The sequence below is a fragment of the Struthio camelus genome, chromosome 1, assembly GCF_040807025.1.
Source record: "Struthio camelus isolate bStrCam1 chromosome 1, bStrCam1.hap1, whole genome shotgun sequence".
Lineage (NCBI taxonomy): Eukaryota > Metazoa > Chordata > Aves > Struthioniformes > Struthionidae > Struthio > Struthio camelus.
In genome coordinates this window covers 166,889,427-166,915,250 of record NC_090942.1, presented here as the reverse complement: position 1 = coordinate 166,915,250, position 25,824 = coordinate 166,889,427, and the positions used below count along the sequence as shown (strand labels likewise).

The following is a 25,824-nucleotide window of genomic DNA, read 5'->3' as shown; positions in this document are numbered from 1 at the left end:
TCCTTTAAAATTTCATCATTGTAGAGCCCCATTAAAATGTTTTAACTAAACTGCTGTTTACCTTTTTTAATAAATCTGGATTGAGTTTAAATAGAATTTATTGGATGGGTTATACTGCTAATTTGGTAGACCAAGAACATTGTTTCTGTGCCTGAACCTTGAATTCTTATGTTTCTCATAGGAGGATGTTCTGTAGCACTCAAGAAAATTCTGGTTATATCTCAGGAGTCTTTTTTTTCAATCATATGTAAAATTTAGACTATTTCAGGAAATGGCAACTAAATCTGTGCCAGAATGATACTATAAAGATATTTGCAGAAAAGTTCTGAGAAGTGAAAACAGTGAATATGCCTGTCTTTCTAGGCAGTTATCTGTGTTTAAACAATTTTTTACTAACTACCATGCTTCTGGGCTCATCACGCAACTGTTCTCTTGATCAAACTGTTCATCTGTGTCAGTGATGTGATCCAATCATGAGAATTATGAAAATAAAATACAGTAAAAATTACGAGCCTCTTCCGTTATTCCTCTGAATGGGAAAAACAAACTGTATCTGATCTCCAGAGCAGGAAACAGCAGAGGAGAAAAGCCGCATTTGTAAACCACAGCTACTAAAGACTGGACCTTGCTTGCTGTGAACACTGCCACTTCAAGAAAAGCAGTGGCAAAAGTTTCCCTCAGAAGGTACATTCAAATATGAAGATAAGTGAGGCTGAGTTCACTGATTCACCTGTGGCTTTGACTAGAGCTATGTCACTGTCCATTAAGCAATCTCACAGTATTAAAATATGTGAGATTAAGCAATCACACAATATTAAAAATCTCAGGCCGTGACATCATTGCTAAATAAAAGAAGGTATGGATTAGTTTACATTGCTCAAGAGTAGTAAGTGTATCTGTATTTGTTCAGTTCAAAGTGTCTAACATGATCTGAGGACGCTATAAAAATACAGTGATAGTTTGATAGCATGAAACATGATTGCTTTGCATGTCCAGGGATGTGGGAATGTTTGAGGGTATGAAGCTTGCTGAAGGAGTGTTATATGGAGGAAGCCAAACCTGGTGCAGTTTTGTCTCTATGTATTGCCTTTTGGAAGCGATGGCAGAGTGAAATGCCCTTTAGCAGGGTTCCAGCAGTGTCTTAGAGAGCTTATTGGAGCGATCCGAAACAGACAGGAAAGTAAGCTATCAATTAAATAATGTGAGTGATCAAATGGTACCGATACCATTGCTGTATGCCTTGTTCTAAATAGATTAAGAGACGTAGTCAGTTCTCAACAAGAGCTGCACGTAGCTACACCAGAAATACCGTAGGAGCTGTCATATAGGAGGAGAGGAGGAGAATGCTTTTTAAAATGCATTTCACTAGTGCAGTCCCTCCCTCTGATTTATTCCAGCCTTCCAGATTCTTGCAAGAACAGGTAACATGACCGTCTTTTGCAATACCATGAATGTGCTTGGGACAAATGAGGAAAATATTACAAATTCTGTTACGATATTAAACGTGCAGTAACTTTGCTAAGACTGTTTTTATCCAAAATATCTTTGTATTTAACCTTTAATTCAGAAAAGATGCTGATTTTTCCATTCTTCCTCATTTCTAAACGCCTGAAAAGTAAGGAAACAGACACTAATGGATGGCACCTTGCGGTGTGAAGCTCAGCGTTTTGCACTAAATTATCTTCGACATCTGGCGGAAGATGTTAGATTTGTTTAGTAGTATGTCATGTATTGACTAGAGAAGACCAAAAAATGTTGGAAATTATGTCTTGTAGAGAAGACTAGTTTCCTTTATATAATCCTGTATGACTGCACAAGTGAGGAGAAATGCTAGTATTTCTAAGACTGCCAAAAATCCTGCTCTTAAAATGTTTGTTGTAGTGCTGTGCAACTACCAGTTCAAGGATGTGTAAGGTGAAGATGCAGCAACATTTTAACTGACCTCAAAAATACCATGTTTTAGTTCAAACTAAACAGTAGTAATGAAGCAATTCATGATTTTTACCCATGTCCATGAAGCTATTGGCTTGTGAAGTGATTTTCATTAGAAGAGCATTTATATATTTCATTGTCAAAATTTCATGTAGTCATTACTGATTAAAGTATCAAATCAAATGTGATGATCAGAAGAAAGATCTGCCCATGTGCACATTTTACTGATCTAGGTATTGGTCAATACCTAGAAGTGAACTAATAGCACAGGAAGCTGTTTCCTCCCAATCCCAGTACCATCTGCTTCTGCAAAGTCACCGAATTTCAAGGAGAAACAAAAATGCAGCTTCTTTAAAAAGTGTCTTTGGTATAGAAATGTTCAAAGTTGTAAAGAAAAGTGCCACTTCCTCAGGATAGTGTAATCTCTGCATTGTTGATCTTGTGGGATAACGGCATGAGTTGCTATTCTTGGCCCCAGGAAGTAGGAGCTGAAATGACAGAAGGATGTCTAGTTCCCAGCTTCTTCAACTTCCTCCTTTATACAGCTAGTGCTCTGCTTTCCTCTTTGCTCAGCCTTTTTTTCAGGATGTTCTGTGCATCAGCCACTTTTTTGTCAACTTCTCATTTGACTTCACTAGCCCTGCTGTTTTCTTTCTGGAGTCACTCTGCATTTATTCTGATGTAATGCAGAAACACTTTGGTGTGACAGATTTTCCAGCAGTCTCTTTTTAGTTAAAGCATGTGTATATTGATAATGAGGAAAAGATGGCTGTTATCTGAGTTTGTGGGGGTTTGGTTTGTTGACTTATGTGTTTGTTTTTCTGATGGAATAGGCATATGGATATATTTACAGCTTTGCCCTGCTCAAGCTTTGTACGGTCAGTGGTGCAGGCAAGATTACAGGCTGGATTTTTGCATTCTGATAACCTATTCAGCTAAATACCTACTACTTATCTGGAGGCTAACAGTATTTCAGCTATGCAAACTTGAAAGTACTAAAGGCTATACTGGAAATTTTGTACTCCCTGGTTACTGCACACTCCCTAACTGAGAGAGCAATGACAGAATTGATACGTACGTAACTGGTGCTTCTTACCTCCCCCCATGAATGTGGTGCATCTTTTCATGATCTTCACACATCTTACCTACTTGCAATCTCTCGTTAAAACCAAAGTTATCAAAGATATAGAGATTTAGATCAGTCTCTTTCATGACTGTCAGATGGGAATACTATTCTTCAGGTAGCTAGTAGTTTCTGCCAATATTTGTACCATTTTCTAAATGGGCAAAGGTAGTTGGATGAATGGATGGTTACCAGTAAAATGCCCCTAGTTTGTTCAGACCCCGGAGGCTGATAACTAAGCCTGCATTATAATAAATACATGAAGGATCTTTCAAATCTCCCTCAGCTGGCAACAAGTGTACAAGAGAGAATCATTCTGATACTGAGCTAGGGCTAATTAAGTCAAAAGATAAGTTAACCGCAAAGAGGATATGATAAAAATCTGTCTGGAATACGTTACTCTTGGGAAGGTCTACTACATTCAGTGCTTGACTGGATGTACTTGTACAATTTCCAGCCAGAAAGGCTGTTTCTTCATCTTACATGGATTTTTGCACGATTTTTGGCCATAGCTGTCTGGATTATATTTTTGTTTGGTGAAGGCCACCCCCATTTCACCCCCATTCATTCCATTGATGTCATGTGATATCAACAATAACGTTTTTTAACAAAGTAGCTAACATTAGAAAGATTCTAAAAGATTCTAAAACTTTATCATACCCTGCTAAAGCAATTGATTCTTCATCTATATTTTGAGCTATCTTAGGAACTGCTAGTGCTTTCCTGGCGTATATTTTTTGCATATTTGCAGTGGAAGATACAATTACAAAGCAATTCTGTTCTTAGGCAGTAGGAAGATGTTGTATAAGCAGAAGCTGATGACGACTGAAGGTTTTTTATGCAGTTCTGTAATTCACTAATTAAAAAACATCATTCTAGCAAACAGAACAGCCTCTTGAGATAACGCTTAATGAACATTTCAGTGACTGGATACCTTTAAACTCTGGTCAAGATTGCTACAGTTCATGAGATTGCATTCAACAAGGCTGCACATTATAGTACACAAATTGGTTTTAGCGTTCATCAAAGAATTTTGAACTGTTTAGCATATTTATATCTCTTGTATTTACATTTGCTGAAATAATTGAATTTGTAACCATTGTAAGCCTGTGCAGATCTCTTTAACTCTGTGTATTGATTGTTACACTACATCAGTTTTACCTCATTAATAACAGAGTCTTTGACAACGATGCCTCCATACAGACACTGGTTTTCATTCTTTCAGGAATCGTCTGGTTTGGGAGATATATCCAGAACTCTTTACAGTGTGACATGTAAAATACTGACTGGCTGAATCTTAATAAAGCCAGCTCTCTGTGAGTGCAGCCAATGGCTTTGGGAAGACGCCTTGCAGAAAACTCCTGTTAGCTGTTAAAAAAAGCCTCCTCAGGATTAGTCACAAAGATGACTAAACTTTCTTGATGATCTTGACAGATTCTTCTGTCTCTTGGAGGGGAATGAAGAACAATGCATTGCCCAAATTAAAACATAATGATTCAAAGCCTTTGGCCATTAATAAGCCAAAGCGGTTGCTCTGCTTTTACGGGATGCAGTCTAGGGCTTAATAGCTAATTGCTGATACTGCGCAACTACCAGAAAGAACAGGGGATTTCTGCTTGTTCATATTATAGAAACAATATTTAGGACACAATGATCTTTAACATAGAGGAGTTAAGGATTTTAATTTATCATGGGCTGGTAGTTGTTGCCATGGTGGAGCCTAACCATATGCTCTGTCTTAGCAACAGCCTCTGTAGAATGGTGCATACAGAAAACCTCAAGTGAAACAATTACGGTGTGATTTATACTTCATCAGCAGGCTTAAAAAAAAAAAGGCTTATTAGGTGGAATATATGTAGAACTTTGTCAGATCAGAAGTGACTAAAGATGATGGCTATGGTAGCTATTCTTTCTTTCATTGTCAGGATAATTGAAATACTGTAAAGAAAAAGCAGTCTGGTGGGTATGGATGCAATGTTCCAATTTTAACACTCTTATGCTTCATCTTGTCTCTCTTCTTCCTTCCTCCCCCCAACCCCAAGCTCCTTATGTCAGTGCCTGGAAGGGATGATACAAATTTGGTGTTATGATTATTCAGTCAGGAAAAAAACACTTTCAAAATAATTTCTATTAATATTCAATTCTTTACTAATTTATATCATCAAGATTGCCATATTCCTGCAGTTCTTTGGTAATGTTTCTTCTCACTGACAGGCATTTTGTAATTGAGGACCACCTTCACAGAAATATTTAGGGACATAACAGTGAGTTCCACTGAAGCACTCAGGCACCAATAAATTAGGATTCTGAGTATTTTTTACTTAAGCATATGGATCTTAAGATGCACAAAGTTCTTAAATGCAATGAGTACCATTATATGTGATTTTCAGACATCTGGCTCCCAGAGGGGAATCCACAGTGCCACCATCTATACAGGATACAAAGAGAAAGACACCTGGAAATGTGTTACTCAGCAGCCAGCATGCTGAAGCCAGTACAAGCCTTAGCTAGGTATCTAAACTGCATATGAGAGATTCCTCTCTTTATACGTAGTGCTTCAAGCCTCAATACTACAACAGAGTTGAGCTTCTTCCTGTTTTAGATATAAATGGGCCATTAATTTCAATTGGATATGGACATCTCAGCATCTTCTTTTGGACCTACGCCTAAGTGAAGGAGTGTTATTTTATACTATTATGTTTTGCTAGATGTAAAGCGATGAGATTATGAAAACTATTTGCCTTTACAGTTTGGCTTTAACTCTAGTATGGAACTAATACTTGGTTTTGGAGTCTACATTTGTGCCGCTTTTTTTTTTATTTTCCTGTCGCATCTCATTAAGTCACATTCTTTTAGCCTGTTCTACTTTTATTTTTCTGTATCCACGTATTCCACCTTAATCCTGAGGGTTTAATACAGCAACAGAAGAATTTTTGATGCTAGCTTTGAAAAAGCAAAATTTGGTATGAAGCTTTCACATTTCCTTCGATGTCACATATGCTTTTAATTAATAACTGTTTTTAACATAAAACATTTCACCAGAGTTGGATACCAAGCAGAAAAAGTATTGATTAAAATGGCATGAAGTAAAAATATTTTAAACATCTCTTCTAAAGTAAAAAGGCCAAAATAGTAAAGAAAGATATTCACTGAAAACTACTGTAGCATCTGCCATATGATGCTGTGCCCACTTCAGTAAAATCTGCATGAAAACCCCGGGAAACTGAGTATGTGAAGCAGTAAGCAGCACTAACTACGGAGTTCTTAAAATATGTTTGCACTGTCAAAATGTGGTTCTACCTTTTGTTTCTAGTCTTATAGATTACATGTTGTCTGGGGCAGCCTTCCCTTATTAAGTGGGATATTATGCTTTTACTCATGGACAAAATTGTTTGAATTTAAGGCTGAACTGAAAGGGAAAAGGAACTGCCTGTATGAGCGCACATTAGAAACATGAAGATCCTGATTTCCCAGTGCCTTCCATCTAGGGCTGACACCAACACATGGACAAAGTTGCAGTCCAATTTGCATCATTTTACAGTCTTTCACACTTGTTTTATATGGCTGCAGAAGTGTACATCGATGAATATTGAGAACTGTTCTTTACATGGTCGCTTGAATAATAAATGGACCTAGACAAACCAATAAATCTTGCTTTTATTTTGCTGCCTCACCTCAGTAGACTCCTTTCTGGGGCTAGGTCTGTGTTCTCTGTGCTGCCTCAAAGCTCTTCTTCCAGGTCTTGGAGCCTTTCCAGGTCAGGCAGCCTCCCATGGCCTCGGGTGATAGATCCTCCTCTCTTTTGCCAGAAGCCTCCTTATGGCACATTTTGTTCCTTCTGTGAGTCATTTTTCAGTTACCTGCTCGGTCACTTTATCTTGCTGCCCTGTTTGGAAAGTTTGCATTTTTACCTTTCTGCTGCCTTTTAGAGAGAAGGTGGAGAAGAAGTTGCTTTTCTACCTTTAACTAGCCTCTTGAGCATGCCTTCTGTGTAGACATGGGGGTCATGGTTAATGACTCTTCATTGTGCCTAATCTGGTGGGTGGTACAGAGCTTTTAAGAAAATTACAAAATTCCCTGTCCACAAATTGAAATAAAAAAACACAAACTTTTCACAATAATTGTATACAGTTGACTAGATCTCATAAAATGTACACTAGCAGAATCCCAAATCATCAAAGCAAAGGAATCTGAAAGTATTTCTCTGAGATAAAAGGATACAAGCTCTTTCTGTACTTCAGTTCTCCACGAAATTTTGGGTCCCTGGCCATTTTCAGCATATTCCCCTGCTATTTTTAAACTGTGCATCTGCAAAATTTCAAATACACACACACACACACACACACACACACACACATATATATACACACATGTATGTGTATATATAGGAGGATGAGGGTAAAAGGTAAGGTTAACAGAGTATGGCTAGATTGTTTCCCTCTTGTGTGAGGGTGCTGGGTATAATTAGGCACAGTGAACTTGAATTTAGCATATATGAACCAGGAGACTGAAAATTGCCTTTGAGATTTAGTTTAAACTTAGGAGGTCTGGAGGGAATATGCAGAGAAGCACTTGTCAGTCTCACAACATCTGCAGTGAAGATGCCTGAACAGAAGGGCAAATTACCATATCTTCTGGGAGGGTGAATATATCACAGAGTAGCCAAAGATATATAGTGTTAAGAAATGTCTAATAAAATGCAATCTAAATTTATGTAGTCCATGAATCGTCACAATTGGAGTTACTTAGGTCAGGATGAGCCTTCAGTGCACTGAAGTTTACTGCCTTTGACCTGAAATTAGCATTATGTGCCAGTGGTCCAAGTTAAACCAAAAGAAGTCTTCAGTGAGCAGTGTCTGAAGATAAATAATTTGGATTCTGCTTAGAATTTGGCAGCTTTGAAAAATCATACCTGTTTGGAGCAATATAAAAGACCTGCTATTTGTGCTTAAAAAGGCTCAGGAGAGAAAACTGCTGGCACTGCAAGACAAGTGAGAGCGATTGCCTGCAGTCATCAGAGATGTAGTGCTGGGGGAGGGTCCTTGCCCCAGCTGCTGCTGTGAGGGAAAAACCAGGAGAAGAGAATGGGCTAAAACCTCTCCCCAGCATGCTGCGAGGAAGGCAGCTTCTGCCAGGTCTGTGCTGGTCCTTGTGAAGGTCAGCCCTACTCAGCGCTACTGCCTACTAGGACTGCAGTGTGCAGCCTTGACCCAATGCAAGAGAGACACAGACCTACGGGAGGGACACAGGGGTGAATAGGGACTCGAAGCATCTCTCATATGAGGAGAGGCAGAGAGAGCTGGGACTGTTCAGAGAAGACTCTGGGGGATCTTATCAATGTGCATAAATACCTGATAGGGGGATAGTAAAGAAGAAAGAGACAGAGTCTTCTAAGTGATATCTGGTGAAAGGGCGAGTGGCAATGGGTGCAAACAGGAACTTCCATTTCCATTTCCATTTAAATTCCATTTAAACATTAAAACCTCAGTTGTTTATAGTGAGGATGATCAAACACTGGAACAGGTTGCCCAGAGAGGTTATGGAGTCTCCATCCTTGGGATTATTCAAAACACAGCTCTGAGCAACCTGCTATAGATGACCCTGCTCTAGGGAGTGGCGTTGGATCGGGTGATCTCCAGAGGTACCTTCCCACCTCAGCGGTTCTGTGTGATTTGGAGTACCTGGGGAGCACGGTGCACTTCAAGCATTTGTCCTCTGCTGGGGGTACCCAGTCTCCTCCCTCTGTTGCATTAGGGATAGGCTGCCGTCTGAGGAAGAAATAGGCATGAGGCAGTGAGGAAAGAAAGACGGTGGCGATAAGAGACACATAACCCAGGTGCTGCAAGCGGAGCAGTTTGAGCTAAAGGAGCTAGGCACGCACACAGACACTGGAGCTGAAAAAGCGCTGATTTGCTCTTTCCTAGAGAAAGACAGTTGCTCCTCAATCTGCAAATATTTCACGCTAGGAAGAAAGTAGAGATATGGGATATATTGTTTTCCTCTTTCTACTCCGGATCTCTGCTCCGGAAGAGAAATACTACACGTGCAGATGTTCTGCACAAATATGTATATTTTTCAAGTTGTAAAAAGCAAACACATTTTTGCTTCAGCAAGCAGCTAATGATGAAATCTTTAAGAGATTGCTTCTTAGAGAGATAAATGGCACAGCAGGCTCCAGTAAAATCCTAAAAGGATAATTCAGCAATAAGCATTCTGGGAAAGAAAGAGACTTGTTTAATTTTTAAATTGCTATCACCACCTTTTCTAATGAAAAAAGCTTTCATATTTTCAAGCCTGTTAAATGAATCTTTCCTGTCTCTTAACTGCATGTGTTGGAAGTGCTTGAGAGAGTTTCCAAATATTCCTTATAGGTTTACCTGTTCACTGATAGAAATCTAAGTGATGGGACTCTGAAACCTTTATTCAAGTAAGCCGTCATACTGGTATCACCAGAACTATCTGTATGTCAAAAACAATGCACTAAGGTAAGACTTTGCAGAATAAGACCACATGAGACCCGTAAAAAGAAATCCTTTCAGAACGCTGCACAGACAACTTCTAGATAATGTTTTATTGAAATACTCTTGATTTGACATAACTGTGATAATCTCACCTTTTGAAACAAAAACACTGACAAGATTTTGTGTGTCACAGGGAAATTATTTTAGGAATCGTTCAGTACTATTGCAGCGATTCCAGAGTATGATGCTCTTTTCCAGTACATGCTACTGCTTGCAGAGATATATCTATCTATGAGACATAGGATCCAATGTTATTTCCAAGAACTGATTATTATTTACAAAGCAACTGAATTGTGGCAAACTGCTTGTAGAGTGAGCAAACTGAGAAGAGAGAAGCATCTAATTGACTCACCTTCTAACCACATCCTGTTTTTCCAGTGCACTTTTTAAATGTTGATGTTGGTCCTCCCATTCATTTGGCAATAACATGAGCCTTCTTCATTCACCTGTCCCACAGCTACCTTCTTCATGGTCTGTCCCTTGCTTTTTGCTGAAAAGGAAATGCAGCCGCTAATGCAGTTATTTGTACTCAGGGGCAGAACTGCATATAACAGCAGGCTAAAAAAACACTATTCCTAAATATTTGTTGCCATCCTAAAATAATTTGAACATCAACTCTCCTAAAAAGCATGAGTAAAATCTAGCACTACCGAATGAATAGAATTTATCCCATTGACTTCAGCAATGCTAAGATACCTGTAGCCCAGGTATTCTGATATCTATTGATAAAATTCATTACTCTCAGATAGCCACAATTATTTAAATGCATAAAAATGAAGCAATGACTATTTAGCCAACAGCATGATGTGAATTAAATAGCAACAACATGATAAAAATAACTATTAATGTTACATATACACTTACTGGAATACCAGACTTCAAGCAACAGTGTTTTAGATTATCTTGTTATTTTGTTTTGGTTTTAGGTTGTTTGGGTTTGGAGGGTAGGTGTTAAAATATTCTGATTTCTAGTGCTTTGATTTGTTTATGTATTTGATTATGCATTCGTAAATACGGAATACCATCTCAACAGTGGACCGTATGGTGCCATGAAACAAAAAAGTACCTAGTTTATATTAAGATATCTTTTTATACAGTATGTTGAGTCAGATTAATATTACCATACTTAATTAATCTGTGGATTCTGAATTGCATTACTGAAAACAAGAAACTTGTTTTGCCCTATTTGCTCTGACTAATCAAGGCAAAAACAAATTTGCTCCAAAAAGTACCTTCTCATTTAATAGTAAGCCATGATTTCCCCTCTGTACTCCCCAGCAGTAGGGGAAATATACTTCTAAGAGGGTACAGTAGTCTAATCTTAGCATAAGTAACAGAGAAATCACTGAGGAAATGAATCACCTTTCTCAATGTATTTTTAAGAGCTATTGTGCCCCACCACAGTACACTGTGCTCAGTTACCTTTTGGTTTCACAGTTTCTTTTATTATCAACTTGTGCATCCAGTTGGAGATGCTTAACCATCTCTATACTCAGAAAGGATGTTTTATTTATAGCATTTTTACTCCCCATAAGTAGACAGTTGCACTGATCTGGCATTTGAATTTGGTCAAAGGATGCTGAATAACAAATATGGCAATTAATCAGAGGCTTCCTTGGTAAACAAAGAAAAGTTAGATAATCAATTTTCAAGTGTTATACCTTGCCTTGCAGTTTTGCACTTTTGATTAACAAATGCACTGCAAACTACTGTTGTGTCTAGCATATCTGTACTTCCAAAGCTATCCAGCAAAACTGGGACAAAATCTAAAAGATCCAGATTCATTTGGGATGTGGAGCTAAGAGTCTTTCTCAAATGTGAGTCAGCCCTAGAGATAGCTGTGTTTCTGTGCTAACTGTGGAAGGTGATTGTATTCCTAAATTCAGCAGGCTCCTTCAAACAAGCTAAAATTCACACTATAAACTTATGCTATGAATATTGTCTTGAATTACATTTTCAAGTCCTAACTGGTCTCTGAATTTCAGAAAGTCACTTTTGAAAATCAATACCCTGGAAATTGACCCCTGTTGTGATCTACAGTCCTTTCCTTCTCCTCCAAGTCTGGAGAAGTACCTTTGTTAAGGTCAGAGGTAGTTTTGTTAAGTCAGACTCACGTAACCAAAATTTTCACAGCTAACACATCTGTTCTGGGTTCTGGTTCTTACTGGGAAATCATCTAAACTAATAAAAGTATTTATCAAAAAATATTATCTTCATGTGGAAATCCATTACGAAGCGACTTGTGAGAAGTCACTCATAATCTTATAGAAGTGCAATATTTCTATTTTAACTTAAACCCAGCCTTATGTGAACTTCAACCATATACTCTAAGACTTAACCTAATGTAATATATTAATTCGAATTGTGCTGGCTTTTTTATTTTATAAAATAAAAAATTTATAAATATCCAGTTACTCAGCTGGAGATCACACTCCGCATTTTCTAATTTGCTCATTACTCTAATTCATTCCGATACCAGATTTCCATTCTAGCAGTTCAGTCAGATTCAAAAAGAAAATTCAAATTACTGACTTAAGATTTAGCATCCTTGTCATTCTTTCCTGTAATTAAAAGTATCAAGATAATAATGATTCTCATGTCAGACAGATGTGATGTAAGGTTTTGTTAGTACTTTGTGATTTTGCTGAAATTGGATTGAATCTGTGACAGTAAATAACGACCTTCACTCAAGAGCATTCTGAAGTCTCTGTTAATGAGGATTTACAAGGAGTCCAAAGATCAAGTTTTTAGCTTTGTCTTCTCCTTTAACTTATCTCCCATGTTAATTTTGCAGTTTTATGGCTCTGTTTTCCATGCCCCATATTCTTCTTTCTTGGAACTACTACACTTTCCTCATATAAAACTCTTTTTGGGTTGGCTTTTACCACTAATCTTTGCTCTAACATTTATGTGTTGTAGTTTACGAAAGGACATTTGAAATAAGAAGCTAATGCAATAGAGAGACACTAAACAACAGTACTTCTGCTGTTCTATGTGCTTGGAAAACAATACATCCAAAAGCTACTTTTGACTTTTTATTGCTTCAAACTGTCATTAAGCACTGGAGTTTAATATTATGATTCATTGTTACCTGCCTAACCTAAAATAGAAACCCCTTGAATTTGAATCTATATTTATACTTTTGCTTAATGTCACATATGTCAATAAAATTAAAATGAGTAATATCTGGTAATATATGAAGTCATGATTATGCAGACTGTTCCTTTATTTTCAGTAAATTTCAGATTATTTTTACACCATGGAAAATGTAAGAATGAATAGAGGAAGAATGACACAAAGAGGCAGAGAGGAAGAACTCAAAATAATCTGGTAGATAAGGGAGCTAAACTTGTATTTACCAGCCAGAGAACCTGTCAGAGAGAACTGGTGATGGCCAGGATGTCATCTGTGCTTTGCTCTGATGGGAAGAGAACAAAAAGTACCCTTGACCTAAGAAATCAAGTGGATAAATTTGATCATAAATAAATAAAATAAATTTGATTCTTCCCAGATTTTTTTTTTTGGAGCCAAATTTTCTAATGAAGTAAAAAATTCAAAAGAGTTTGATTAACAATGTCATTTTGAATGACTGGTGGCTGCTTTTGCTGAAAGCTAAATAGCCAATAAAGAGTATTAGTAGAGAGGTTAATAGAGATCGGAAGTCACAGGTACTTCATAGATACTCAGCACTTTTGCTAAACATAGCAGTGTCAGCTCAGCTCATCCACTGCAAGTTGGCGAGACAGCTGGGAGGGTTCCCAGCCGCAGCAGCAGAAGAGGATTAGAGAGCCTGATGGTATGATGTGCCCTTGGAAATTCAACGTTTTCTGCTAAGTGGTGGTTTTCATTAGCCTCCCTCACAATGTGTTTACCTCAATTTCTCTTCAACTCTCCCTCAGAGTCTTCTCATTGGACTCTTATTCACTCTTCTTTCTATCACTTCTCACCCTCTCTGCCTCTGAAGTCCACTTGTGCACTCTCCTCGCACAACAAGGTTTTTAAAAGAAATGAATGACATTATTTTTGCTTTCAAAATACTACATTCTGTTAGAGGACCCTATGATTTACCCCTTCCTGTCCTCTCCAACATTTTCTTTTCGGAGTCCATTTAAAGTGTAGTGGCCGTGGAGCCTGGCTTGTTGTTTTTTTCAATGATTGCTTTGCACAGTGCAGTGCTGAAATGCACTGAGCTTCAAATGACTGCCATGATATTATTAGTAGTAAAAAAAGCATGTTAAGTTTTTCAATAGAGTTTCATTCTATGTTTCTCTTTCCTTTCTTTTTATTACTCACGGTCCCCAATTTTTTCCTCCTGTTTCCTCTTGGTTATGTTTTTAATTTCTCTTTAGGAGTTTTCAAATCAAATGATTTTTGTGTAAGGGTTGAATGGTCAAAAAGTCTGATACTTGAATAAGTTTGAAATTAGCAGAACACACTCCTAATCCTATGTCACTGAATGTAGGTAGAAGAGACCTGCTTACTTCAAAAAAAAAAAAAGAAAGAGATAAATTAAAGAACGTTTTGGGGGTATCTTGAAAATAATTCGGTTGTCTGAAAAAATCAGCCTTCAGAATAAGATAGATGTGTCCATATAAGGAACTAATATGTCAGTCTATACATCTACATCTGTCTAAGACAAGAGGTATCAGCCATGAAAAAAATATACAGTTTTATCACATAATTCTCAAATTTTTTGGTGACCGAGCACATTTCAGTCAAATCTTAAAGGAACAACTGAAACATAAGATATGGCGTCTGTAGCTCATTCACTGATTTAGAAATCTGATAGGTTCTAATCAAAGTCTAAGCTAAATGGAGCTTTTCCTTCAAGTTGCAAATAAATTAAGGACTATTCAGTAAGTAAATAAAAATTCAAAGCATTTTTTAAAAATCCTAAAGCAAAATCTTCGCCTCAAACCTAATTCATGTTTGAAAAGCTACAGAATATGCTGTCTGCTCCCATTTTAACCATTTGCTTTGAGGTGAATTGTGTTGTTAAAACAGTATTTTTTTTATGTATTTAGGATGAAGCACAAAGCAAGGTTGTTTGCATGTGATGCAGTTAGATGTGCATGAGGAAGGGAGATATATGAGCTCTGCATTTCAGAATGGACTGCTGCTCTGTTCTGAAAGAAAAGAGAGATGCTATCATAGCCATGATGGTCTAGTAATATGAGAGAAAATATAGTTAGATACAGCTCAAGGATCTTGATGTCAGAATTAGCTTGTATCAGTGTTACAGTTCTCAGATATTACAGAGACTCACATTCCCTGATGACATGCAAGTTCAGATAACGTCATTGGTAGTTGTTTCAGTTCTCAATGATATCCCTGTCTCATCATAATTCTGAATACTTGAAATCACCGTATTATATTTGTGCTCTCTATTTAGATTAATATTTGCTACAATTAATTCCTAAAAGTTCATATTTTTCAAAATAAGATCTATTAAAAGTATGTGCTAAATGAGTTTGGGGATTTTTTTTAAGTATTTTTGACTGTCTACATTTTTTTCTTGTTTAATTACAACTTTATATAAAGTTTCATATGTGTAAGCGTGTGTAAGATCAGGGTCAGACCTCAGCAGTATTTGGATGGAAAAATGAATCCATTGACCAATTTTAGCTAAATGCAGCAAACAGGTGAAGGTGGGAAAAGAAGAGGGAATAAGACTGAGAATGTGGAATAGAGCAGCAAATGCAGTGGGGAAAAATGTCACAAAGTAACTGATAGATAAATTGGGCCTCATTAGTTCTGCTCTCATTAAACAACTGTTGATAGCTGATATTTTACAGTAGTATATTGCTGTTGAGTTAAATAGTTACACAGGAAACTGCTTGTTTATTTGGAATTATACACTGAATTAATGAATTGCAAATTGTAAACCAATCCAGCTTCAATAAATATCATTATGAGAGCACAGGTTTTACCTACACAAATGTTCAAAGCAAAATTATTCTGTGACTACAATAAGATTTAGAGCACAATTATGCTCCCTACAATATAAGTACTTAAGGAGAAGCTTACCATATGTTTAAAATTATCTGTAGTTGCATTTATGATCTGTGATAACAGTGCATATATTTTCTGGATTGCAGCACTTTAGAGGTTTTCCATTTTATTTTTATAGTGTTAGTGTACAATTCGCCTCCAGCAATTTACAGTAAGGCTTAAAAAATTCAAATAATAAAGTAAAGGATTTCTTTGTATGGCTGTGAGTAATGATTTAACTTTACATTAAAATGGTGACTCGTTCGCTACGAAGAAGTCAAAAACAGCTATTAGTGACAAGTTTAATAAACTGTATTTACACTTCAGTGCAATGCCAAATTCCAAGCTGTGAATCTTGTTCTAGGACTAGCCTTAATGTTATTAAAACACCAGGGAAGTTATGGTAGCACTCATGTACTGTATGAGACCTTATTTTCTTGTCTGAAATCAACAGAGAAAAATGAAGCACTGGTAATCTGCAGCCTCTAAAAGTGTATTCGCCTAATCACTTGGGCCTTTGCATAGTCTGGTAAGATTCTCATTCTTTGTTCTCAGGTAATTCTGCACAGAAGTAGCAAGTCAAGGAATGTTTCCGTATAAATGAAGTTGCTTGCAAGCGGTTGTGCTCCACAGAAAGATACCTATAGCCAAAGAGAAGAATCATCTATGTAGATTTAATAAGCTGTGGCTGTATTAAGAATTCCCATCCACATAGTGTGAGACTGTGTTTGGGGTCCAGTTCCAGAGAACACAGAGAAGCCCTGGTGACGCTGTCATCAGATATGTTTAGTACCACGCTGTGGTATAACAGAAAGGAATCATCCTTTTTAGCCGATCGGTCTAAAAGGTAGATTGTTATGTTTGAACTAATCATCTGTCCTTGTGATCAACGGAGATAAATAGAAAATTTCAAATGATTGTTAAATTTTTCTTCAGATAGAGATCTGAGAGAGGCGAGGTGAATCCCTTGCAGGGGGCGCTTATTTCCCTCTATCAATCATGAAGGGAATTTGGGTTGTTTAAGTCACCCATAATGTCCAACATTTAAAGAACAAAAAGGACTGAGAGGAATCCTGCTTAGGAGTCTTGTCAGGTCAAAGGTGTTACCGTGCCTCTAGCCCAGTATAGTATTTTGCCATGGCCGGATCTCTGAGTCATACTCAAGGACTGCAGTCTTTTGGCCAAGGCAGTGCAGAAAAGGATGTTTCTCCTACTCTGGAATCCTACGCTTATGAAAAGTGGAATTCAGCTCACCCTACCTGTAGGTATCTACAGGTAAGCTAGGTGTCTAAACTGCTGCATAGTCAAAGAAAATCTAGTCAGTATGGGCAATGGAGTCTAGAGGCCTATTCAGTTGACCAAAAATTGATGTCTATTTTGGGGAGCTCTATACAGCTCTTTAAATTCAATTGTAGTTGGCTAGGAGAGGGGTTTAGGTGCTGAAATATAGGTTTCTAGTGCTGTATGAAATAACCTAGCATATCCTAAGCCCTAACAACATCCTCCAGCTGTCCCTCCTGTAAGCACTCTGTCATAACTACAGATCCAATGTGAATGTTTTGAATGCATAAGGATATTCAGCACGGTGCTAGGCCCCTTTAGTCAGCTGAATCCCACTTGACATCTCTGTTGAAAGCAGTGGGAACTTAGTTGCTGTCACTAGTTCACATTCAGATATCTATATCATAGACATGCACATGTCTAAATCCCACCTAAGGAGTCCAAGTGCATGCCTCAAAGGCAGGTCTGACTGACAGTGTAAGGAAAGATTCGTTGAACATTAGAAGTTTTAGTGAAAGCCAGTATTTTAACATATTTCCTCGTGGTTACCAATCTCAGTCCCATACTGCCTGGTTAGCATCTGCTCCTTTTATAGCTATTCAGGAAGTGTTCTGATCATTAGAAAGCAGGAATATACCATATCTTGCAATTGTAAAACCATTAGATTCTAAAGTCGTAATATTTTTTATGTATAGAAAAATACTACATTAGTTTGTATTGACCAGGGTTGTATTTTTAGATAATACATCCCTTTCTGTGTTTCGTTAATATACTGCTAGACTGAAAAATGGCACCATAGCTTCTAAGGGAAGAGAGAGGAAAAGATATTCTCAATAAAATATTTGAAGTCTCTCTAAAATATTCATGTTTTTTCTGTTAAGTACCTGCCCAATAAAGAATATGTCGTTAGCTGGAGTGGTAAGAAACTTTTACTCTTGTTCAGAGGAGTTCACAGTGTGCACCGGAGTTGCCCCTCAGGAACTGTGCAGCTACTGATAAGCTCATAATAATTTAACTGCTTATCCATATTATATGCATACATATATTGCATAAGTATGGACATTGAACAGACATGCATGTAGGTCTAGATGTGTACTTATAGGCACACTTTAATGGTCAGAGGAGGAGATTTTGATTCTTGTGCAGACAGCTGAGGTCCTTTTCTCTGTAAAATAAATAGATCTGTATAAAGTAGGAGTGAATTATTTTGTCATTACTAATAGATAAGATAAAAAGACATCGCTGTCCACCCATGGAGCAGTCTCTCTTCTCTGCTTTTTACCGTCATTGAAATTCAGTTCAGCATCCAGCTGGAGACATTTCCCCAGAGTCTATGATTAGGCCATACAGTATTCTACCAAAGTGCTACTTAAATTCTCTGTTTCAACTTTATTATGTGATATCAGACAACTTTAGAAATCTTTAACATCCAGTTTAACATCTCCTAATTGTTCTCTGTGAGTGTGAGCACTTTTGCAGTTCTCTCCACAGAAATTCTTCAGACATCCCAAGTGCCAGATTAACACGTGTATTGATGGAAGTCTTCACCTGCCGTAACATTTAATAGTGCCCCATCAAAATCCGAATGTATATAGGGACATTTAGGAGACTACAAATCCCTGTGCCCTGAGGATACTATACTCACTTAATGTATCTTTGAGTATCCCTGTTATGTCCCCTTTCTGTCACAACAACCTAATTCATTCTGTGACCCTACAGCATCTTCATGGATTTGCATGAGCTTGGGTTTTTGCTGTTGTTGTTGAAACTACATGAAATATAAAATACTGATGTTCTAGATTTGTGAAACTTTTTTATTGCACTGCAATTTTAACATCTGTTTTGGTCTTTTCTTCTTTTCTTTTTCCCTTTCCCTTATTCTTCATTTTGGAAACTGTCACATATAACAAATTCTGCTGCCACCTGAAAGGCTGGGTGATTTTAATGAAATAAATTTCATTAGAGTGCTTGCCCATTCCAGCCCCAACAATAAATCCTGAATTATAGAGAGGTTTGCTAGTTCTCTGATAAACAAATATCATTTTATATAATTATTATCATGAAGTATTGGGGAAAAAAAGCTTCATTCTCAATTCTTTGTGAGGCAGAGCAATTATAGCTGTTTTAGGGTTGTGAAAACAGGATCCTGATGTTAACTCATGTTAAATTTCTGCTGCTTCCATGAATTAAGATCTCTGCTATTGTAGATATTATCACATATGCAGTTTTATTGACATGTATGAATACTTTCTGAACCAAAGTCCTCAGCTGATTAACTGAATAAATTTAACAGTTTCAAAATCAGGTCCAAAATGAATTTTTCCCAAAAATAAGTGTTAAAATAGGAAGGAGCTCCCAGGAGCCCTGCCTTAATAAGCTCCGTCAAGTTGTTGTTATCGTTTTCCAAGATCTAAATAGTAAATTTTATTTGGGGGTCAGCTTTTCTGCTCATCTGCACTTTTCTTCCCAGAGAATTTGAAAGCTCAGACATTCTTCTTCCTCCCTCCTCCGCTAAAATTAAGAGGAGGTTTGGTGTTAGCTTCGGCGGGACTTGGCCTTTGCTTTGTGGCATCCAGATTTAGATCGGCTGTCAGTCTTTGAAACATGACTCTGTTTTCCTGCACTGATAATCCCCTTTTTTTCCAGTGCTGATTGCAGACTGTTTTAGTGACATTTCATTACAAAGTCAGAAGGACATCTCCTCCGAGAGGATTTTCTTTGGGTGTTTATGCTCCAGAATCACTGAGTAGACGGCGTAAAGATAAAGCAGCAGGAAGTAGCTGAAGGCTAGCTTGAACTGGATATCACTGAAAGTCACGTCTCCCTTTGCCCAAGCAGTAAATTTACACAAACATCTTTGTTTCAAGTACAAGAAAGTTGTTAAAATTTTAATCTGGCACTGATAATGAAAAACAAGATTTCCTGAAGGAAAACCTGAACGCATTAGCATAAAAAATATATAAAAGCGATGCTGCAACTAGAGCTGTCCGCCTGCTTTCAAAAACAGGCAAAAGTGTTTGGACAGCCACACTAGGTAAAGAGACTGCAACAGCAGCTGCTTTTATGGCTTCTACTGCTGCCATTAGCAGAAGATGAGTATCTTTGAGAAGTCATTATGTAAAACTTGCCTCATACCAGTTTTCCATACTTTCTTCAGTTAAAATATAGTGCTGGCATCTTTTCTGTTTGTACTCTTTTGTTTCTGCTAAGACAATCGGCTGTGTAAAATGATGGTCGGCTTCTGGTTTAGCTCAATTTTTTGTCCCAGACACATGGGTTCAAAGGCAGAACGCAAGGGACAGGGTTTAGTTGGATCACAGCGTTGCTATTTAGTTAATTTGAAATCTATCAAGCAATGCGTTTTACGGTGCACTTCCTTTCGAACTGGCTTCCAGCTGGTGGAGCCCTGCTCTCTGCTCGCAACCCACTGCCATGCGGCCTTTCACAGCTAGCCTGCTCTGAAGCCACCTTAGCTTATTCCAATTATAAGATTAACAGACTGAGGGAAGAAGGCTATATCAGACATAAAGAGCTTGTCTCCTTCCTCATCTTCTCTAGGGGATTCATTCTCCCAAATCCATTTCTGTCAGCTAATGAATTCTCTCATATTGAAGGCACCTCAGACATTGGCGATGCCCTTGAGTTCCCCTGGGGCTCATTATAGCTTGTGGCTTCTGGCCTTTCCTATTATATGCCTTAGCTTTATAATAGGGTGTTTGGAAGGGTATTTAGCTTGTGGTTTGGAAGGTACGTGGAGTAGATTTTATATTTCAGGGTTGTCTCAAGCGAGGATGGGGCAGGAGGGGAGGGCTGAGGAGAAGAAGGATTCAGTGGCCCAGGAAATTCCTTTCCAGCTGAATACACCTCTATCACGTAGCTGCCTATCACAAGCAATAAAGCAACCAGGCCAACAGGGACCTAGATTTAAGTTACCACAGTTTAGCAGCTCTTCAGTGCTTGTCATAGAGTAATATAATGGAAAAATCTGTTGTTTATTATCGGCAAAACGTTTGTGTCCACTGTGACCAGTAATATCCTCAGGATAATAAATACTTCAGTGTATAGAATAATGTGAGACTTGTTAGAGCTTCTCTTTTCTTCTGCCTTCCCATCTCAATGTTTATTTAATTACCTTTTATAAAACATTCTCAAAGTTTTTCAAATGGAAGGTCCTATCGCTCAATGCAGGAGGATATCTTAAGCCTGTTGAGCATCTCTATATCAGCTCAGAGCTTCTGATCTGGACCACAAATAGAATCACAGAAAAACACAGAATCAGAAAATGATTTGGTACAGAGAGTGGGACTATTTTCTAACAGCTTGGAGAGTTATCTCAGTCTGATAATGGAACACTCCACTTAGTGTGTAATGATTAGTGAAAACTAAATATCACTCTTGTTTTTTCTCCCTTGAAAAGTAAAAATTATTTACATGATCTGAAACAAAAAATTGATCTTTCAGAAATCCCCTGGTTGATATATTCCAAGCCGAAAGCTGGCTGGGTCACAGCTTATTCCAGATGTTACAGAACATATGCGTATATCCATAGCACAGCAGAGAAGATTTGTACAGTATGTCACAAATTACCAGCGAAGACTTAAAATTTGATTAAAGGATATTCTTTGACCCTTTTGATTTCATCATTAAAATAATTTAAATATCTTCTTTAGATGGCTTTCATAAGAAGGTAAACCCAGATATTTTATTTTCTTTTTATGCATGTACCTTAATATTTTCCAAAGTTCCTGGTTTTTGGTAGATTTAGAGATCCTACTAAAAGTCACTAAGACCCATTTGCCTCATGACATTTAGGTATACATGGAAATCCAGCATGCACACTCCAAAAAGGATGGCTGTCTATCCTTTCTAGGCACACCTGACTATGTACATCTAACCGTATCATTACACTTTAAATTACCCAAAGTGTCAGTATCATTCAGTAGAACCCCAAACCAGCACGTAAATCTAATCTTCTTTCAGTTCTTCCCTGGTTACAAACGCCTAGGAGAGCAGAAATGAAACATGCTTTGCAGCAGGCTAGGTCAGGCTATCTCATACTCAATAATAACAAATCCATTTGGAAGCTGAATAGCTGCTGGTCTTCAGGCAAGGGTTTTACATGACATTAAACAGCAGGTACTGTAGCCAGTACATATAATCCAATTCAATTTGGCCTGTAGAAGAGAAGAAAAATTTAGCTGAGCTAATTTTCACTTGCTAATTGAAACAAATTAATCTGTTTTCTGAGATACCTGTAACAGTACAAGAAAAGGAAATTGTCTGAAAAGACACCAGCTTAGAATGGGGACTGGGCTTTTTAAGTAAGAGCCTATGTGACGATCTTCCGGATACATGCCTGATCCGCCAAGAAAATGTAATCTGTGGAATGAGTCATACATCCAGATCTAAACATGAGCTTATATAGCAGTATTGAGGAACACTGTTGGTAGGGAATGTAGCGTGTTCATTTTAAAATGATGTGGTAATTTGTTAGCACCGACAATAAAGGTTTTGAAATACTGATGAGTTAAATTTATTTTTACCATTTCCTTTCTTTTTTTTTTTAAGAAAAAAACAGCAACATGAACATAACTGTAAAGTTACAAAATTTACTCACATGTTGGGGATCTGTCTGCAGTCCATTTCCATGGCAGCACCTGCACTGCATTAAGGGTTTGGTTTCTGCTGATCTGGCCCACTTTTCCTGTTTAAAGTTACAGGGATGTTTCATTATCTGCAAACCTGCTTGTATAATTGTGCAATCCTAATACCTTTTCATTAAGTTACTAGTCCCAGTCATTATCTGCGTTAACTGGTCCAGGTGTGCAGATGCCTATGAGCCCATTCACTTAGGAGTCAACAGTTAATTTTTTAAAAGTGTCCAAAAGCTGCGTCTTTAAAACAAAGCAGCATGTGACTGTGAAAGGGAACTTGTCATATAGAAAACAGTCTCCTTTTTTTTTATTTTCTCCCTAACTGATCTCTTTCAGGTAAGTTCATCTTCTTTCTTAAAAGAAGCCTGGCCCACAGTAAGCTATTTTTAATGAGATGAAAGTAGGTGTAGAATTTTTCTAATTAAAAAAAAAAAAAAACCCTATGATCTAAGACATTTATCCTGGAAAGTATTGCAGAGATAAACTGGAACATTTATGATATTTATAATATCATATATTATCAATATAAAGTCCACTCTATAGGTTGATAGAGATACTAAAAGGAAATCCAGACATCCAAGACTGGATACTTTATACTTTCCCGAGTTATGTAAATAGGTTTAATAGTTTATGAAACTATTCTTGCAATTTTACCAGACAAAATATACACTATATTTCTGGCTCTGAATATGGTCTTATTTTTGTGGATAAAAAGTGAGACTACTGAAGTCAATGTAGTATCACAAACAGAAAGCTAGCACAGGCGAATTTGGTTTAGTTTTGCTCATCACTTCTCCACACTCACTTTATAATCAGCTCATGCTAAATTGCATCAGTAATCTCCATGAGATAACACTTTAAATTTAAGAAAAGAAAGCTTTAGATGAAGAAAATCTGGAAATTCTTAATGAATCTGTATATCTAAATGAAAGAATAAAGATTTATATAAAGCAATTTAGCTTGACTGAGCTGACTTGCTCGTGAAGCATCCTGAGTGAAACACCTCGTTCTATAAGCGTGAACAAAAATGGTTTCCCTAAACATGGCATATATTGGTAGCTACTGTGCACTATATTGGCCCCCTTCCAAGCATCTAATATTTACATTCAAGGCTTTTTCCTTGCTCATGGTAGAGAAATTAATGTAAATTAAATTTTATGGGCTAGTATCTAAATTGTATACACACAGAATCTGACTTTCTTGGAGCAGCTATTTTTACAGACATATGGAAGAAATTGGCTTAATTTTGGTAATTAAACCATTCATTTTTCAAATGTGGTTACTGGTCATCAGTGCAAATTACCTTGGATTGGAGACATTTCCATAATACATTTTTTTTGCCAGGAAAATCCATTACAAGAAACATCTTGTTGAGTAGGTTATCTAAAGTATGAAGATCAACATCAAAATGTTAATTTACATCAGTGAAACAAAATGTAGTTAATATAACCAATAAAGCAATAGACTAGTAATGTACATATGGGTAACAATTCCAGTCTGAACATAGTTGCTGCAGCAAATTGAATGATTATTTTGCAAAAGTGGGATGATCTGAAAATTGTCCAATGAAGCTGAAGTGGTCATTAAGAAAGAGTGTAGTCGGAAAATTGATATGTTACTAGATCTTTCGAGACTGATCTCTGCAGCGAAAATCTCTCTTAAAAACTACTGTATTATTAGGCTTTGAGTGATGCTAGGCTTCTACAGGTCTTTAATAAAACTTTCCAGTAATGAACAGAATTTTGGAATGCAAACTTAATGCAAATAAAAAGATATTAGTCTTACCTAAGGACTTCTCAGATCATGCCAGGCAAAATGCCCTAATAAATGATGCAAACAGTGGAACTGCTCCAGTATCACTCATAGACACTGGGAACCTTTCCATTCAATTCAGTGGGTGTTAGATCAAGCTCATTTGTAATTGTGGAGGAATACAGTAGCAATGTCAAATCAGTCAAGGCAGTTAAGAAGTCTTAAGAAAGCCAGTCAGGACCCTGGGCTGCTAAGTGAAAATTCAAAAACAAGCAAAAAAGTTACTGACCCATAGATCTGATTTCTGATCTTAGTGCTACTTTCATGTGAAATATTTATTTCAGTTACACCTCACAATACTTACTTAGAAATTTACACTTTATTAAAGAAGCTGCGTGGGATAGATAATCCTTCCAGCAGAGGCATTTTCATTTTCTGTTTCCTGAAACAATATCTAATGTGAGATACTTGACCTGACCCTTTTGCTCTTTTCTTGTCTGGAATATTAGATGTTATACAACATCAAATTGCCTTTGTTCCTGCATGATTAGGTATTACAATTTAAGTTAAGATACTTAGTAGTTATGACAGGTTATTGGGAAGATTAAGTTATAGTAGCATAAATGAATAACAGCTATGAATATAGCTTAGTTTTACTCAATTTTTTGGATCGAAACTATATAAATAATAACATTAAGCATAGTTACAGTAATTTAATTAACAATCATTGTGTTACAATTGTCCTTGTGAAGAGGGATATGTAGAAAAATTAGAATTGTTTTCCTTCCATGAAAGGAAGAACGGTATTATAGCATTACAACTTCTTTCTTGTAGCTGATCAATTCTATGAAAATTTATTGAGCTAATGTAATAAAAGGCCAAGGGTAAGAAAAAAAGATAAAGTAATGAAACTAATAATATTAACAAAGTATTAAGGCAATCAATTATTAAAGAGAAATAAAGGTTAACTGCCCATGAAATGAACATACTAATTCAATGTTATTTGATGATGAACTCAGAGTTTGTTTCTAAATTTAGTTGAGTAGCTCAGGAGAAAAGCTATTGAATCTTATTTGTGTTACATTAAAAAATACCCATCTACAGTTTATCAGATTTATGGTGAGCATATATCCTGGTGACTCTAACAGCATTCTACATTTGACAGAGTAGAAGCCTATCCATTTTACTATCTTGAGGTCTGAATTTCTTCCTTATTTCTTTGACATACAAATGGCCCAAGTTAATTTTGCTCTTAGCTATGTTCCCAAGTTTATGGGAGATGGATCCAGGCCCAGGTTTTAAAAGCTTCAGACATCAGCACCCGGGAACTGTGTTCAGAGACAGCCGAGCACTTTCCTCACAACAGTGAATAGACTGAGAAACTTGCAGATATAATAAAAGGTTTTTAAATGAACTTGTTTTCCTGAGAGAAAAATGAAATTACTTACAAAACTATTCACCCAAGTGAATATATCTGTTTGGGACAAGAATGCCAGAATGGTTTGGTTGCCAGGGGTTGGCTAATTGCTTTATACCGCTGGCAGTTTTCATTTATTTTCACTGGCGATGT

At 37.1% G+C, this 25,824-nt stretch overlaps 1 protein-coding gene and 1 long non-coding RNA gene across 2 annotated transcripts in view; one reads left to right on the top strand and one right to left on the bottom strand.

Moving 5' to 3' along the window:
• GPC6 (glypican 6) overlaps positions 1–25,824 on the top strand; it is a 773,736-nt gene that overhangs the window by 602,866 nt on the left and 145,046 nt on the right. The window lies entirely within an intron of this gene.
• On the bottom strand, positions 5,269–23,887 carry LOC104139286 (uncharacterized). The gene is made up of 5 exons (XR_693065.2): positions 23,806–23,887; positions 22,466–22,552; positions 9,929–10,066; positions 8,737–8,823; positions 5,269–6,941 (listed from the first exon to the last, which is right to left on the bottom strand). It is a non-coding gene; the product is annotated as an uncharacterized lncRNA (long non-coding RNA).